This window comes from Canis lupus, chromosome 10, assembly GCF_003254725.2.
Source record: "Canis lupus dingo isolate Sandy chromosome 10, ASM325472v2, whole genome shotgun sequence".
Lineage (NCBI taxonomy): Eukaryota > Metazoa > Chordata > Mammalia > Carnivora > Canidae > Canis > Canis lupus.
Genome location: NC_064252.1, coordinates 58,289,900 through 58,307,129, shown reverse-complemented (window position 1 = coordinate 58,307,129; position 17,230 = coordinate 58,289,900). Strand labels below are relative to the sequence as shown.

General features: G+C 35.8%; 1 long non-coding RNA gene across 1 annotated transcript in view; it reads right to left on the bottom strand.

Annotated features, from left to right (window-relative positions):
* LOC112672544 (uncharacterized) overlaps positions 1-17,230 on the bottom strand; it is a 246,685-nt gene that overhangs the window by 159,698 nt on the left and 69,757 nt on the right. The gene's annotated exons all lie outside the window — the stretch shown is intronic.

Here is a 17,230-nt window from a genome sequence, read left to right as displayed (position 1 = left end):
TCTATTTTTATCATCTTCATTAGTCTCAGCTCTTGAAAGGTAAAGATGATATTCATTTATACCTTTTTATCCCCAAATACTACCTCAGTCACACATATCGATACCTAATTTATTATAAATATACCATAAATTAGTGAGCTTTCCACATAACTCTTTATTAGAGTTAGAGGTTTTTTAATGTAAGCAAACAAAACTGATTCTAGCTACTAGGAAATGGAGGAGATAACAACAAATTGGATTGGGGTAGTTCCCAGAATCAAAGAAATAATTAAAGAACCAAGTTTAAAAAGAGAAAGAGCCAGGGCAGTGCTGGAAATCCAGATAGTATGTGCCAGAGCACAATTTCTTCAGGGAACTGTGCTAGTACTATGCTGTCCAAAACGGGAAATACTACAAAAAGTTGGCTATTTAAATTTTCATTAATTACAATTAAATAAAACTAAAGCTCAGTTATTCTGTTAGACTAGCCCACACTCCAGGTGCTCAGTCAGTATCCTCGTGTAACTAGCATCTGTTATATTCAATAGCACAGATGTATAATATTTCATGATTGAAGAAATATCTATTGGATAGCATTGTGCTAGAAAGAATCAGTCTCTTACATGAATCAACTCCATTCATTTTTCCATCTCATATCATGCCACTGAAAATTAAAATTCTGGAGAGAGCTTCTTTGGCTGAGCCTGAGTTATGCATCAACCATTTTATGAGGATTGTACAGAACACGTCAATAGAGAGCAATATCCAGACTACACATAATATAGATGACATAATTTCTCCAAAGGGAATTGCAGCTAGTAGAAGAAGCAGGAGTGGACTCTGGGTGGACAAAGAAATAAAAATGTGTACTATATATACCTATTCTTGCATGTTCATATATCTAATGATATTTTATTATGAGAATGAAGATGGTATTGCCAGATATTCTTCATTTGTCAATCAGCTAATTACAACAGAAGGCAAACTCTTTACAACACCCGTTCCCTAGACAGGCATCTGGGTTAGCGTATGCAGAACTGTTTGATGCCATGCCAAAAATTCTGGCAGGTAGGGCAGAAACAGAAAGACTCCTGGAACCATTTGCCTAGTCTCTTTATGTATGAATTATACTTTCCTTTAAGCTCAGTCTAGTGATAAAGAAATTGAATATTCTTATCGAGTTTGGGAAGGCTAGCATGGCTAGCTTCAAAGGGTCACTTTTTTATTATACATCAGCTTTCAGCTTCAGCAGGGAAGGAGGAGGGAAAAAGAGGGTTTTTTTTTATCAGTACATAGCACCACCAATACATTCATTTTCACTACACAAACTGCCTTTGTTCAATATTTCTAGTTTGATTTATGATTGCAGATCATATCTCACAGTTCCTTGTGGTCTGATGGTAGCAAGCATGCAGGAAACAATATCTAAACCGTAAACTGGTTGCAGAATGAATTTCACAGTCAATCTGCCAAGAATTCAGCACATCTCTCTCCACCAAGGTTTGGACAAGAAAAGAGCAGTCATCCAAGGCATAAAAATACAAATCAGAAATGGAGATTGGGCCGGTAACCAAGAGCCTGGACTTTGGGAATAAATGAAACAATAAATGAATGACAATTTTTCACTGTCATGAAGGTCACCAAGTTAGATGTTAACTCTTAGTTTTTGTTTTCTATAATAGTCTTGGAGCCTTTGCTGTTGAGGAGAGATTCACATTTGCTAGTTGTTTGCAGCTATTATGATGTGCTCTTCATCAGTGTTAGAGTGGAAATAATGTCTGTTCTATATTTGGATCTTTGAACCTTCAGCTCCAAGGGACAGGCCTAAAATTAGCATTGTAAAACCACCCCTGGACTCAGTAGAACTGCTGAAGATGTCTGCTTTCAGGGAACACCACAGCCAGAGGAAAGCTTTCTTATATAAAGAAATAAATAGCAGTCCACTGCAGAGGATAACTTAAGGACAAAACCAAAAAGTCAAGGAAAAAAGGACCCACATCTACTGGGCACAGAAAACTAGAGTAGGATGCTTCTGAAAAGAAATCATTACTCTTTTCAGTCCCCCCACACAGCGCAATCTCACATTATCCCACTTAAGGGTGACGGAGATTTACAGAAAATTATTTAGCACAGATTTACTGCACAAGGGACTATAAGGTCCAAATTCCCTGGTCACATCTGTAGAAGAGTGATTTGTAACCCCATCCTTAAATGGCTTTCACTACCAGTCTCCTTCTCCATGGTCTCTAAGACCCAGGTAAGGCATAAAGAGAACACAGGCACATCTCATAATAAACTGCTTGCAGACCAGATCTGGAAATACAGAGTGAATTCCAGAATAAGATAGTTTTTTTAGCACAATCCCCCTGGAAAGTTGTACAGTAGAAAAGCCTTTACTTTCTAACATTTTCATTATCTTATATTTATTTTTATTATTTTGATTTTGCTTCATTACACTGATTGTGATGGCTGCCTTTGTCTATTATGACTGTTACCTAGCTCAACTTGCCCAAATACCCGTAAAGAGCCTCTTCATTATATATGAATATATAATGCCCCAAAGGTAAATCCACTTAAAAATTAGTTTTAACAAGCAATCCTTAACTCTGACAAATAGTTCTCTCCTCTTATTACCAGGAAAGATAGAGTAGAGCAAATCTAAATAGGATGTTAAAATGGGATGTTTCTGGTTGCCTGTTCTGGAGAACTGCTCAAGGTACATTTTGGAAATGTGCCTTCATTATGGAAAGTGGCAGTCAGCACTGCTGACGAAAGTCCTTTAGCTTCCACTCTCTGACACATGCTAATTCCTGGGATCATGACTTCCAGACTCTGTTGGCTCAGTGCTCTCTGCTTCTAACATTGCCCACAAGAAGTTACTAATACAATTAATAGGGTGTGTAGTTCATTCTATTAGAATTTTGCTGCCTATCTTTAAGAAACATCCAAATAAAATATTTTAGTTTAAAATATAAGAACCAGGGGCACCTAGTTGGCTCAGCAGGTTAAGCATTTGCCTTTAGCTCAGGTCATGTTCCCAGGGTCCTGGGATCAAGCCCAACATTGGGCTTCCTGCTCAGTGGGGTCTGCTTCTTCCTCTCCCCTGTTTGTGCTCTCTCTTTCTCTCAAATAAATAAATACAATATCTAAAATAAAATAATGACAAATCATTCCCATTCATTTCTTTTTCCGGTATATAAGTGGAAAAAGAAAGAGTAGAAAGTAAAATCAAAAGTAATAGCCTATTGGATCAGGAACTTTATATACATAGTCTCTTTCATCTTCCCAGCAACTATCAAACCATTTTACAAATGAGGTATTTAAGGTTCCATAAGGTTAAGTCACTTGCTGTGGCACATAACCAGTATGATTTACTACAACAGGCTTTTCATAATCTTTGCTGCCTAACACTCTAGAAAGTAGAACTCTGGACTTTCTGGTAGGTTGAATATGGGGACTGAGAAGAAGGAGGACATTAAAAAAGAACTCGGAAGCTTTTCCAAAGGGCCTCATGTTGTCAGGATACAAGTGGATGTCACTCACACACACAAGAGTTATCTTCAAATGAGTTTGGACCTTATCAGGATTTCTTGGGCTTAAAATGCTAATGTAACTGTGACTTTACAAAAAAGTGTGGTGTATGTAGGGTTCCAAAACATATACTACCTTAGATCACAGAGGATCTCAAGGTCCAGGGTTATATAGTTCTACTTTGAAAATCCCTATACTGAGCTGCCCAGAAATTGTGCTCATTAAAATATACACAAAGAAACCATTTCAAATGTAAGCTTCAGTAAAAGACAAACTTATTGTCTTCTTTAAAGCAAAAAAAAATATTATTTTCTTAAATTTTTATTAATTTTTCAACTGTGATTTTTAACAACTATGATAATAATTAGGAAGTTTCTAAATATCCCAGCTCTCCCTCTTTCTGGACATATGAAGGCTATACAATCCTGCTCACTTGAAGCTATGTATAGTTGTGTAACTTACTTTGACTAATGGCATAGAGGATTAGTGGTGTGTCCCACTCAAATCAGAAACTTTCAAAATCTGTATGGGCTTTGTCATGTTCTTTTTTTCCTGCCATGATGACTGGCCATGAGCCATAACAAAGCCTCCTTCTTGTCTTGGTGTTCCAGATTGAGAACAAAATCAGAGCAGAACCTCCAGCCAACACATGATGGACAAGTATTAGGTAGGTAGGTAGGTAGGTAGATAGATAGATAGATAGATAGATAGATAGACAGACAGACAAATGGCTTATTCTGAATCACTGAAATTTAGTCTAAGTGATGAATATAATAACTATAGCACAGCGTAGTATGCAAAACATCACATAGAAAATAAGAAATGACAGTATCAAGTTTCCACTGTTATTTGCCAACTTGGTAAATAGTTGCAAAATTCATTCAACCTCTTCTCTGTTTGGGAAAATAGTAAGCCCCTACCTCATTGTTCTGAGAATCAAATGAGAATATCCAAGGATGTATTTTGTAAGCTATAAAGCACATTACTTATAAGGTCTCACTCTTTTTTAAATTTTAGATGTGATAAAAAATTATAAATAATTAATGGCATATTTTATTTATATTCTTGTGGTTCCTATCACTTTTAATACTAGTAGCCATAATTTACACCCTTACTTAGTTTACCTATATTCTATTTGTCTTAGACCTTAATAGGAATCAATCATATTATTTAGTTACCTTCAAGTATAACAAATATAACTGCCAGGGTGCCTGGGTGGTTCAGTCGGTTAAGTGTCTACCTTTACCTCAGGTCATGATCTCAGGGTCCTGGGATCAAACCTGAATCAGGCTCCCAGCTCAGTCGGGAGTCTGCTTCTCTCTATCCCTCTGCCCCCCACTACACTCTTTCTCCGTCAAATAAATAAATAAGATTTTTTTAAAAGTATATATATATATACATATATATATATATTATATTACTTTTTAAATATATATAAAATATTTATATATATAAAATATATTATATACTTTTTACATATATATATATATATTTATTTATATATAAATGCCATTTATACTTTTTTAATCCTACCTGGCTACTAATTATTAAATTATAAAGGGACAAAATTGACTTGTATGTTACAAATACATCTTTATCTTTATTCTGAGTTCAACTCATTTTCCTATTCCCCCTAAACGCTGATTGTAAGTCAATTTCCCCTAATAGCTGCATTCACTAAGAAACAAAGCTAGAGAAGATTGGTAGGAAGTAGGAAATGCATGGCTCTAACGTCCAGAATAGTCACAAGGCTATCTAGTTAACAACTGACTAAAGTGGAAGGATGTTGAAGATAAATGAAGATAAATATTTCTCCTTAGAGTGCTTTACTGTCAAAAAGAACCCAACTGTCATGTTCCCTTCAGAACTGCCTCCTTCATAGTTTCTCTGTCACATCTCTATCCTGGGCCTTCTGCATCACTTGACCTGGACCTCTGTAATATACTTTAATGGGGCTTCCTATCTTGAAGCATTTCCCTTCCAAATATACCCACACATGTTCCAGTTATCTTTATGTTCCATTTAAAAATGAAAATAGCCATGTTACTCTCTTTCACAAAAGAATTAATGCCCCAAAGCATTTAATTGCAGAGGGACTAGAATTGACCTAATAAGCCTAGCTAGTACTTCAGATCTTGCCTGTCTGGGTAAGTAGGGTGAAAAGTAATTCAACTCCCATCTTACTGATGTATGGATAGTTCCTTACTCCACCCTTGAATTCAGTGGCACTGTCAAAAATTTAACTTTAAAGCACATCTCTAATCCATGAGGACTCAGGCTACCATGTGCATGGGTGGACCACTTCTCTCTGCCAGGGAGGCTGATAGGAACTGGCTAGATACAGTGTTTGCTGCACAGCCCTCCCACTAATATTCCTCTGACCCCTTCTTAGAACTTGAATAAAGGCATAAGAATCCATTATCATAATAGGATGTCAATTTCAGAAGTCCAGTCTGGACTTAAACTTACCCACAGGAAAAAAAAATATATATATATATATATTTCTTCCAGGTTTGGGAAATATGAATTCCTAAAGAAGAAAATAGTATTACAAATCCCATAATTTTATATATATTGCTTTTAAAATTTCTTTGAAAGAGGCCTTAAAATGTGATAGATATATCAGTCTGATCAAACTTGCAAAGAATGCAGAATCCTTAATAGAGTCAATTATGCAAATTGTATGCTAATGAAATTTAATGTTTAAATGTGTCCAAAGAAAGAACTTACTTGCTACTCAATTCCATATCTGCTATCTGGCCCCCAAGTAGTTCCACCCATAGCAAAGCACTAAAGGAAGATCAGATGGTTGAAAAAACAGAAGATACTGTATTTCTTCTGCTCTTTTTGCCTCCTGTAGTATGTTTCTACAGTGACTATATCATTTCCATGACTCCTTGATAGCCCACCTTTCGTAACTCAGCTCCCAATTAGCTAACCCTCATCCCAATTGAGCTTCTGGCTCTCACAGGATGAATCTCACTTCTAAATTCTGAAAACAGTATCCTCCTAGCCCCAGGAAGGTAAATACTTCCTCCTACTGATTAGTGACATTTCATTTGGATTCTCCATTTTGTAATCACTTATGTAATCTATTAACTGTTTTAAATTCCCATCTATTAAAATACCTTGAATGGTTTTAATGCCATGGGTGGACCTGACTGATACAGAGATTGTCCATTAAAAAAAAATCAGCTTCAAAAATAGACAAACAGGATTGGCATAGAAAAGATTAACATCAAAGTCAGAGTGACCATTGAGGCAAATATTCAGGGATGTGGCCTCTCTTGTCCTAATGGCAGCCCATCTGTAAAGAAATAGGTGGGGCAGGAATTCATAGTCTCCTTTTCTAGATTCAGTAATGCTTTTAAGGTATCTTCAGATTCTCATTTTGAAACTCATATAGTTTTATCTATACAAGGTATAGTAACCAGTGGATATAAGTGTCCTATTCTGGTGAAGCTTTATTTTCATTTTAAATTTTTAAAAAATCCTTCTAGTTTCAACTATCCAAATCTGAAAGACTGGTAAATGTAAGACTCCCCATGAAATTCTGATATTACTCTTCCTTTACATCATTAACATCAGAATTCTGAACCCAAAACCTAAAATACAGACACTTCCCCTACCCAACAAATACCTGTCCAGTCAGCCTTCCACAGGCCTCAATCAGCTAGAATGTTGCAATGTTTCCCTTAACTAGAAATTCTGTAAGAGAAATGTGCCCTGCTTTACTCACAGAGAAGTTTTGAAAATAAAATGAGATTATACATATGACAACACTGTTTGATAATTACATAGCCATAAAAAAGGATGAGATTGTGCCATTTGTGGTCACATGGATGAACCTAGAGAGTATTATGCTAAGCGACATAAGTCAAATGAGAAAAACAAATATTATATGGTTTCACTCATATGTGGAATCTAAAACAAAACAAAACACTGAACAAACAACAACAAAAAAAGCAGAGTCAGACCTATAAATATGGAGAATTGATGGCTGCCAGAGAAGAAGGGTGTAGTCGGATGGGTAAAATGGGTGAAGAAGAGTTAGTGATACAGGCTTCCAGTTATAGAATGAATAAGTCACAGGAATAAAAGGCACAGCATGGGGAATATAGTTAATGATACTGTAATAGTGTTGTATGGTGACAGATGGTAGCTGCACATGTGGTGAGCATAGCATAATACATAGAGAAGTTTAATCACTATGCCGTATACCATGTACAGCACACCTCTCTCTCTTGAAAATAAAGCTTTCTTAAAAAATATAGCTGAAAGATGTGTACATTTCATGAAGAGTAGACTATAAGCTTACTGATCTACTTAGATTTCACTCCACCTTCACTTACTGTGTTGTCAGAACACTGATTTTTTTTATATTTTGTATTTATTTTTTAATTTAATTTTTATTTTATTTAAATTCAGTTAATTAACACATAGTATATTATGAGTTTCACAGGTAGAGTTCAGTGATTCATCAGTTGTATATACCACCAGTGCTCTTTTTTCTTTTTTTTAAAGATTTATTTATTCATGAGAGACACAGAGAGAGAGAGAGAGGCAGAGACACAGCAGAGGGAGAAGCAGGCTCTTCACAGGAGCCTGATGTGGGACTCGATCTCGGATCCCAGGATCATGACCTGAGCCGAACCACTGAGCCAAATATTCTTTTTTTTTTTTAAAGATTTGTTTATTTATTCATGAGAGACACAGGCAGAGGGTTAATCAGGCTCTTCGCAGTACCACCAGTGATCTTTATATCAGGTACCCTCCTTAATGCCCATCATTCAGTTATCCCAGCACCCACCTCTCTCCCCTCCAGCAACTTTCAGTCTGTTCCCTACAGCTAAGAGTCTCTTTATGCTTTGTCTCCTTCTCTGATTTCATCTTATTTTATTTTTCCTTCACTTCCCCTCTGATCCTGTTTCTTTCTTAAATTCCACATATGAGTGAGATCATATAATTGTTTTTCTCTGACTTATTTTACTTAGCATAATACCCTCTAGTTCCATTTATATTGTTGCAAAAGGTAAGATTTCATTTTTTTGAATGGCTGAGTAATATTCCATTGTATATATACACCACATCTTTATTCATTCATCTGTCTATGGATGGACATCTGGGCTCTTTCCATAATTTGGCTATTGTGGACATTGCTGCTATAAACACTGGAGGGGGCAGATGCCCCTTCAGGTCACTACATTTGTATCTTTTGGGTAAATACCTAGTAATGCAATTGCTGGGTCATAGGGTAGCTCTATGTTCAACTTTTTGAGGAACCTCCATACTGTTTTCCAGAATGGCTGCTCCAGCTTGCATTCCTACCAACGATGTAAGAGGGTTCCCCTTTCTTTGTATCCTTGCCAACATTTGTTGTTTCCTAACTTGTTCATTTTAGCCATTCTGAGTGGTGTGAGGTGGGATCTCATTGTGGTTTTAATTTGTATTTCCCTGATATGGAGTGACCTGGAACATTTTTTCATGTGTTTGTTGACTGTTTGTATGTCTTCTTTGGAGAAATGTCTGTTCATGTCTTCTGTACAATTTCTTGACTGCTGGGATGCCTGGGTGGCTCAGTGGTTGAGCATCTGCCTTTGGCTCAGGGTGTGATCCCAGTCCCAGGATCGAGTCCCACATCTGGCTCCCTCCGAGGAGCCTGCTTCTCCCTGTCTGTGTCACTGCCTCTCTCTCATGTGTGTCTCTCATGAATAAATAAATAAAATCTTTAAAAAAAAACAATTTCTTGACTGGATTGTTTTTCTTTGGGTGTTGAGTCAATGTCAAAACATTAATTGTAAGATTAAGCTAGGAGTACATTTTTTTAAAAAGGAATAGTATATTAAATATAAGAAGAACTATATTAAAGTACAATTTGGGATCCTACAAAGTGACTTAGAATAATACATGGGCATATAAAACTTGTTATTAAGTTTCCTCAGAAAATAAAAGTTTTATAGAGAAAAAAACTGTAAATACAAAAAAAATATAAATCCATATTAATTAATTAAAAAGCTACAAATATTTATTAATTCTTTAAATACCTGATAAGCAACCAGAAACAGAAACTCAGAGAGTACTTTCAAGGAATTCAGTGTAATAAGGAAGATAAATGTAAATACAAGTGATTATATGGCAATATGAGAAGGGCAATAATATAAGTACAAGATATAGAAGGATAGAAAGTGAATGATTATGTCTACTTTGGGATTTCAAGGAAGATCTTCAGAGGAGATAATGCTAGGCCATGATTTTGATGAATTGATTGGCTTTCTCAGGTGGATGGATAGTAGAGGAGAAAGGGAGCATTCTACCTAGAGAAAAAAGGCACACAAAGGCATAAAAGTATGAAATCACATGGCACTTTCAGGGAATAGTAAGTAGATACATATTTTGGGAACAGATTTTGTGTATATAGTGACACAAGAAGGGAAATGAGCAAGACAGAGAGGTTGCAGGGGTCACAACATGGGTGGCTGAACATTAAAAGCTAGTAAACTTTGCATTCTCCATTTAAGCAATCAGATGCCACAAGGTTCTACACAGTGGAATAATATAATCAGATTAGCGTGTTAAAAAGGTGACGTTAATAACTATGTAGAGAATGGACTGGGGTGAAAGTAATAAGGGGTAACACAATTAATTACACATATCCAATAAATTTGTAAAATATATACACAAAGCTTTTACTCCTGGTAGGACACTTAGGATCTCAACCAACTGGGCAGCCAATGAGGGACCACAGTAGGTTAAAGGGTAGAATTATGCTTCCCTAGCATCACCCACATGTCTGAATTTTAAGCCTTTTCTTCCCTTCTTCACTATACCTGCTATTAAACTAGATCCATTTTCATTCCTCTGAAGCAAACCCAATGTCATAATCTAGCTGTCATGTTCAGACATGAAACAGGATAAACTCAACTAGGCACACCCAGCACTTTGACGTACGTCTGCCAAACATATGGAAAGGACAGGAGACAGAGGGTAGACAGAAGTGATGGAAAAAGCACTGAATGAAGAAAGCCACTTATTTCGTGGTTAAGAATGAATAGCAAGAGATTAATGTGAGTCCCTCTTGGCAAGAACATTTTTTTTTTGTCTTTTAAACTGCTTTATTAACTCCACAATATATAATGAACATCTTGCCATGCAATAGGGTAAAACTCCCTTGCTGACAGAATCTTACAGATTGGGTCAAAATACAACATTCAGTTAGAAGCTGGTCATAGGAGGCCCATAAGAGACATATAACACTAAAAGGTTTACAACAAAAGTACATTGAGAACATGTAAATTTAGGAAGCAGGTGTGCCTTCCTATTTAACTTCAGGGAAAACGTCAGGATTCAAGGCATAAGGCAAAACTCATCATGATGGTCATGGTGAGGAGGGTCAGTGCTAACTGCCCGCAGACTATGACTCAATTGCTTTTCCCTCAGCTTTTCCATCAGCTGTCTCATCTCCTCCCCAATCCTTTCCATATTCTCTTCTCTCATCCTTCCCTGTGGTTCTCCAAGGAGAACCATTACACCCACAGTGTGTGACACATAGCAGTATTTCAGTAAATGCTGAAAGTGGCAAGGAGGTAGGAAGGCAAGAGAGAAGGAAAAAGGGAAAGTGAGAGGAAGAAAGAAAGAAAAAGGAACGAGGAAATAAAAAAGGAAGAACAGGAGGGAGGAAATGAAAGAAGAAGGAAGGAAGTAAAACAAAAGGAAAATTTCATTCAGGGGATTTACAATCATTCTGGCAAAGTACATTATTTAAATTCATAAAGGGACAAATTCTGAAAACTAAAAAATCTAGATAGGCTTCACTCTACGTATAAAATCATGATTAAAATCAGATTATTTTTCTCAAGTCTAAGGTTTCCATGATAAACATAGATGTTGACAGTTTAGCCCTCAGGGAAATTCAGGAAGCCAGAATTGCTCACTCAGCTGTGACACCACTGACAAAGATCTAAAAAGACCAGAACATTTGGTGAAGGATAAAAAAAAATCACTGGATTCATGAATGCTTTGATTTGATCAACAGTATTTTCTGATATGCAAAGAATACATGTCAGAAAGATGGACAAGATCAGCTCCCAGGAGGTCGAAGACATCAGTTCTGAAACCTTCCGGCCACTTCACTTTGGCTTCCCATGGCTGCTTGTTAGCGATCCCTGAGGGATATACATGCATTAATGTTGATAGAAGCATAATTTGTATAGTGTATACGTTAAGGAAAATATCAAACTGAATCATTTCCTCTTCACTTCAGGTTGCTGTATCAGCAGTAGAAGCCTTCTTCAGCAGCCTGAAGTTTGAAAAGAGTAATTTCAGTTTTGTTTGTGTTTCTAATGAGCTTGGGGCCTTTGTGAAGAAGCTAAAAGCATTTGAGTAAATGTTCCTAAATCTTATTGTCATTTTAAAATTCAATACTTTGGGAAATCTGAGTTGTACAACATGTCAACTTCAGAGAAGCTAAATTTACAGCTCTGTACTCAGTCAGTACATTTTCTTTACAAGTCTACTGTATCAAGCTCATTAACCTGTAGATAGTTTTAAAGTCTTCTGCAAAAAACTAATTTACAATGTTGAATGGGTTAGGTACCGAATGCCCTGATCTTGTATGTCTGTCCATTGTCTGAAACTTATTTTAGAAGAGGAAAGTGTTGTATTCAGTCCTCTCTAAAAATAAATTTGAATCAGGCAATTCTTATTTCTCTTTATGCTTCAATTCCATTTAAACAGGGAAGCCATTTACTGTAGTATTTAAAAGCATAGTCTTGTATTTGGAGAGCCAACATTTGAATCCCAAATTTGCCACTCACTAAGGTGAATAATGTTGGCCTAAGTTACTAAGCATATCTGTACCTTAGTTGTCTCAACAGTAAAATGGAAACAGTAATACTACTCTATAACGTAAAGCACTATTAACAACATTAAATGAATTAATCCATGGAGATTTCTTATAACAAAGCCTGGCACACAGTAAGCACGTAATAAACATCATTATAATAATAATACTTGTCACTATTATTATTAATACTTAATACCATTTTTGCCAGTCCTCAGCTACTAATGTCCCTACTTTCTCATACACTAAGTTATCCATTTGCTTCCAAATTTTCTTGACTCTCCCTCAGTTCTAACCTAATTTACTTGACATTTCCAAAACTTTTTATATTTTAATGTAGTATACATACATGTAACTCATCTCTCTCAATCTTTTACACACACATACACATACATCTTTTCACAAAACAATATTTACCTTTTATGCATATGATGGAATCAGTATGATCTATTTTATTCTATTCTGTTCTATTCTATTTAAAAAGAAATGCTAATCATGATCCATTAAATTGACTTCATAATCTAGAAATACATCATGGCCCACCATTTGAAAAACAATTTTCTACAGAACAGGTGCTAAAGAGAAAAACCGCTATATTGTTAAAAGATGATTTTAAGTAATAAGTTAGCCCTAGAAAAACAGATTTGCCTGTTATTAGAGGCCTGAAATAACCTAAAAAAGATGTGTAGGAGTGATGGGTAGGTAACAGAGATATGGCACTGAAACAGATTCACTTTCTTTTTTTTTATTTTTTTTAATTTTTATTTATTTATGATAGTCACACACAGAGAGAGAGAGAGGCAGAGACACAGGCAGAGGGAGAAGCAGGCTCCATGAACTGGGAGCCCAACGTGGGATTTGATCCCGGGTCTCCAGGATCACACCCTGGGCCAAAGGCAGGCACTAAACCACTGTGCCACCCAGGGATCCCCAGATTCACTTTCATTCCCTAAATCCATGTTAACTGTGTCCCATTCCAGAGTCTGGTATGTTCCTCTATCTACAACTATGTCTACAATATCTGTTCATGATTCTGAATGAGGCGTTAAGAGATACATACATGTCCATAAATAGTCCACTAATAATTTAAAAGAAACACATAATTTGTATGGTGTCTAGTCTTAGAAAAGGCTGAACAGAAATTAACCACTTACAAAAGAACTGACAATGCCATAATGGTCTTCTGATTGAAAGCTAATGGCTTCTTATTGATGGAGTTTTCTGAATATTCTGCTAGAGGAGTACAAAACAATACTGTATCTAGAGGATAAAATTAGACAACTGCTTAGTCAATCCTATTTAGAAAATAAGATAATGTATTACTTGCTTCCATGACAGTAAAAAAAAAAAAAAAAAAAAAAAGGATTTCTAATTTTGTCACAAGTATATGTTAACAAACTTTCTTGTTCAATGAACCTCTTTGGCAATCTAGAGAAGTTTACCACATTTCAGGATAATGTTACTAATACATAAAATCAAAAATTATATTAAAAAGTAAGCTAATTATATTAAAATACTGAACTATTAATGGGGCCCTTGAAGGTCTGTCTCTGAAACCCAAGTTGAAGACCACATGGCTCTCACAAATAAAGATATAAAGATAGATAGATAAATAGATACACAGATAGGTAGATAGACAGATTTATTTTCCTACCCTGCCCAAGCACTCCCTTGAAGAGATAAATGAAAGAACTTACTCTTCAATAAAGCAGATGTCATCTACTAACATTTAAAGTAGTCAAAATTGGGCAGCCCAGATGGCTCACCAGTTTAGCGCTGCCTTCAGCCCAGGGCGTGATCCTGGAGACCCAGGATTAATTCCCACATCAGGCTCCCTGCATGGAGTCTGCTTCTCCCTCTGCCTGTGTGTCTGCCTCTCTTCTCTGTGTGTGTGTCTCTCATGAATAAATAAAATCTTTTTTAAAATTTTTCAAAAATTAAAAAAATAAAGTAGTCAAAATTATGTTGTTATTCTTTTTTTTTGATATTGAGGTAATGTGCTTAAATGTGAAGGTAAAATCACATGTCTGCAGAATGCATTCCATTATTAACACTATAAAACTGTTGTTATTTGGATGAATCTATTTACTATGTCAGTATAAAATTAACTTTAAATAAATAAGCTTCATATTTTCCCTAATAATAAACTATAGTCTTCAAAATATTTCATTAAATAAAATATTTTAATCAATCCAAAAGAGAAGGAAAGAAAGGGAGGGGAAGGAAGAAAGGAAGGAGGGAGGGAAAAAGAGAGAGAAGGCTGGAAGAAGGGAAGGATGGAGGGAGGGAGGAAGGTGTGAGGCAGACTTCTGTCCAGACTTCAAAAAGTGAAAGAGGATTCAGGCTCGGAATGAGCCATGACTAAGAAACAACTAGAACTGCAATTGGAAGTATATTTGAATTCGGTTGAAATGAACGCTACTACTCTTAGAGTTATTGCTTAATAACTCAGATGAATCCAGGAGATTTCAAGACTTCTAAATTAATCTTTGGGTTTTCTATGTTCAAACAAGCTTTTTTCCTCCTTCAGGGTACTTTATCTTTATACTGTGTTTATTTTTCATTGCTAGAAAATTTTATAATTTTCCTTGTATGCCTTGTATATTGAGGTCATCTTGTTTCTGAAATATCAATCACAAATGTGGCTCAAATAGGGTTCTCTCTACTACTGATGAATCTTCCTACAATATTGCTAACTTGCTGGAAACAGATGAATGACAGGTAGTCCTGAATGATGGAAATTAGAATAGAGACAAACAGAAGCAAATACTAAAACGTAAAAAATAATAAAAACTTAAAACATTATCTAACTGCAGCTTCCAGTCACTGTATGTAGCAATCCAATCCATTCATTTCCATGATATTCCTAAGGGAAGTTATATAATCTGAAAAAGCATGGATTCATTTCAAAATGAGAAAAAAAATCAGCCCAACAATCCTCTCTACTTTCATATTTACAGTCAATTACATGAAATATTCAAGCAGGAAATTACCCCAGAATCTAAATCATCCATAAATAATTCAAATTGTCATCTTTTGGCAGATCCTCTGAAAGCACTGCTTTTATTTGTGAAACAATTGAGAGGTTTTTTTTTTTTAATTGAGAGGTTTAATATAGGAGGACATATATATATGGATAACACACCCACAGTGTTTTACAATAAAGCCTGTCATGCTCCCATGTTTCTAAATGACGTTCCTGATCCACAGATTCAGAAACTGACATTCTATTTAGAGCTAGTTATTAGCAGGTCAGAGGGCTTGTCTTACTTAACATAAAGACATCTAACAGAGTTTCAAATGTTAGATGGCATTTACAGTAATAATTTTATGATAGTGCTCATGAAAAAGTAGCTTATATTGAACATTAAGCTAATTGATTAATGTCCACTTATGAAAGTGACTCGCTGAGTGTCTAATTTCCATATGTCACTCTATTTGGTCCTTTACAAGAAAAATGTAAGATAAAACACAGTCTTTATCACAAAGAAATCCCATTATACTCAGGAAGAGATATATGCAACTAAAAAAATGAGCTTTACATAAAACCATATGATCTGTAACAGCTTGCACTATAAATTATATTACAAATAAATGCCATATTTCAAAAAATTCACCATATCTTTCCTTAAACTACTTGTGTTATAATAAAACCTTCCACTTGATGATTTTTCAATCTTTTTTGACTATCACCTAAGATAGAAGAAAGAATAGGAATATAAGTTCAGTTGTCCTCGTGTCAAATATTTGTCATAGCCTAAAGCAGCTATCAATATAGCTAATAAGGCTTTAGCTGAAAGGAATACAGATATCCAAGTGAATGAAACTTCCTTATGCCATACTGAGTTATGATTAATTTGACCAAAAATCATGGAGAAGCTGGTTTTGTAACCATGGAGGGACACAGAAAATTAAGCCTTATACTTCATATTAAATACTGATTGAAAAGTAAACTATGTATTGTCATGTATCCTAACACTTGAGATACAGAGATGAATTAAAATTCACAAGGCAAAATGAAAGATACAAACACATATCATAGTAAAAACAAGTACAAGTAAATGTATTCTAATATTTTAGATATTCTGGGAGCCACGGGAAAACATACCTAAGCCTTCTGGGGTAAAGGGTGGACAGGAAAATGAAGGAGATTTCACTGAGATGATATCTGAGGTGGCTTCTAAAAGGTAATTTAGAAACTGTATTCTAGAATAAATGGAGAAATATATCTAAAGACACTGAGGAGAAATGGCATGACAGGACAAGTTTCAGCCCTAGTCTGTAAGGAGCTTGGAAATTATCACTCCCACTCCACCCTTACAACAGGAAAAGGTGGAGAACTGAAAAATCAATGACTTTTCTTGCACTCGGCAGAGATGTGAGGTCTCAGGGTAAACTGCCACCTCCTATCCAGAGAGATAGGAACATCCAGAATCAGAGCTGAGATTTGCTTCCCTGGAGAAGAAGCCACTGGAACCAGAACTTGGTAGGAACACATAAATGGTAACTTTGATGAGCAGCTGAATGTTGAGTATAAATTAGCTTTAGAATACAATCTTGGTGCTGCAATCTTAGGAGGGCTTCACATTTTTGTGGTCTTTACCTCCAGGAATCCTGCTAGGTTCTCACAGTGGAAACACAAGATTCCCTTGTGGCTCTGGCAGGGGGAGAAGAGATTATTTATGAAATAAGCCCAGAACCTCCTTTATAACAAAGGCCTGCTCTCTGAGTGAAAAGATTTGACAAGAGCCTCATTTCAGCTGGAAAGAAGGAATTCCTCCCAACTCAGCCCCCTCTTGCCTCTATCTCAACTAAGGTTAAAAAAAAAAATAATTGGTCCACAGGGGTTACAGCCTCAAGTAAACAGAAAGTTCTGTTGGT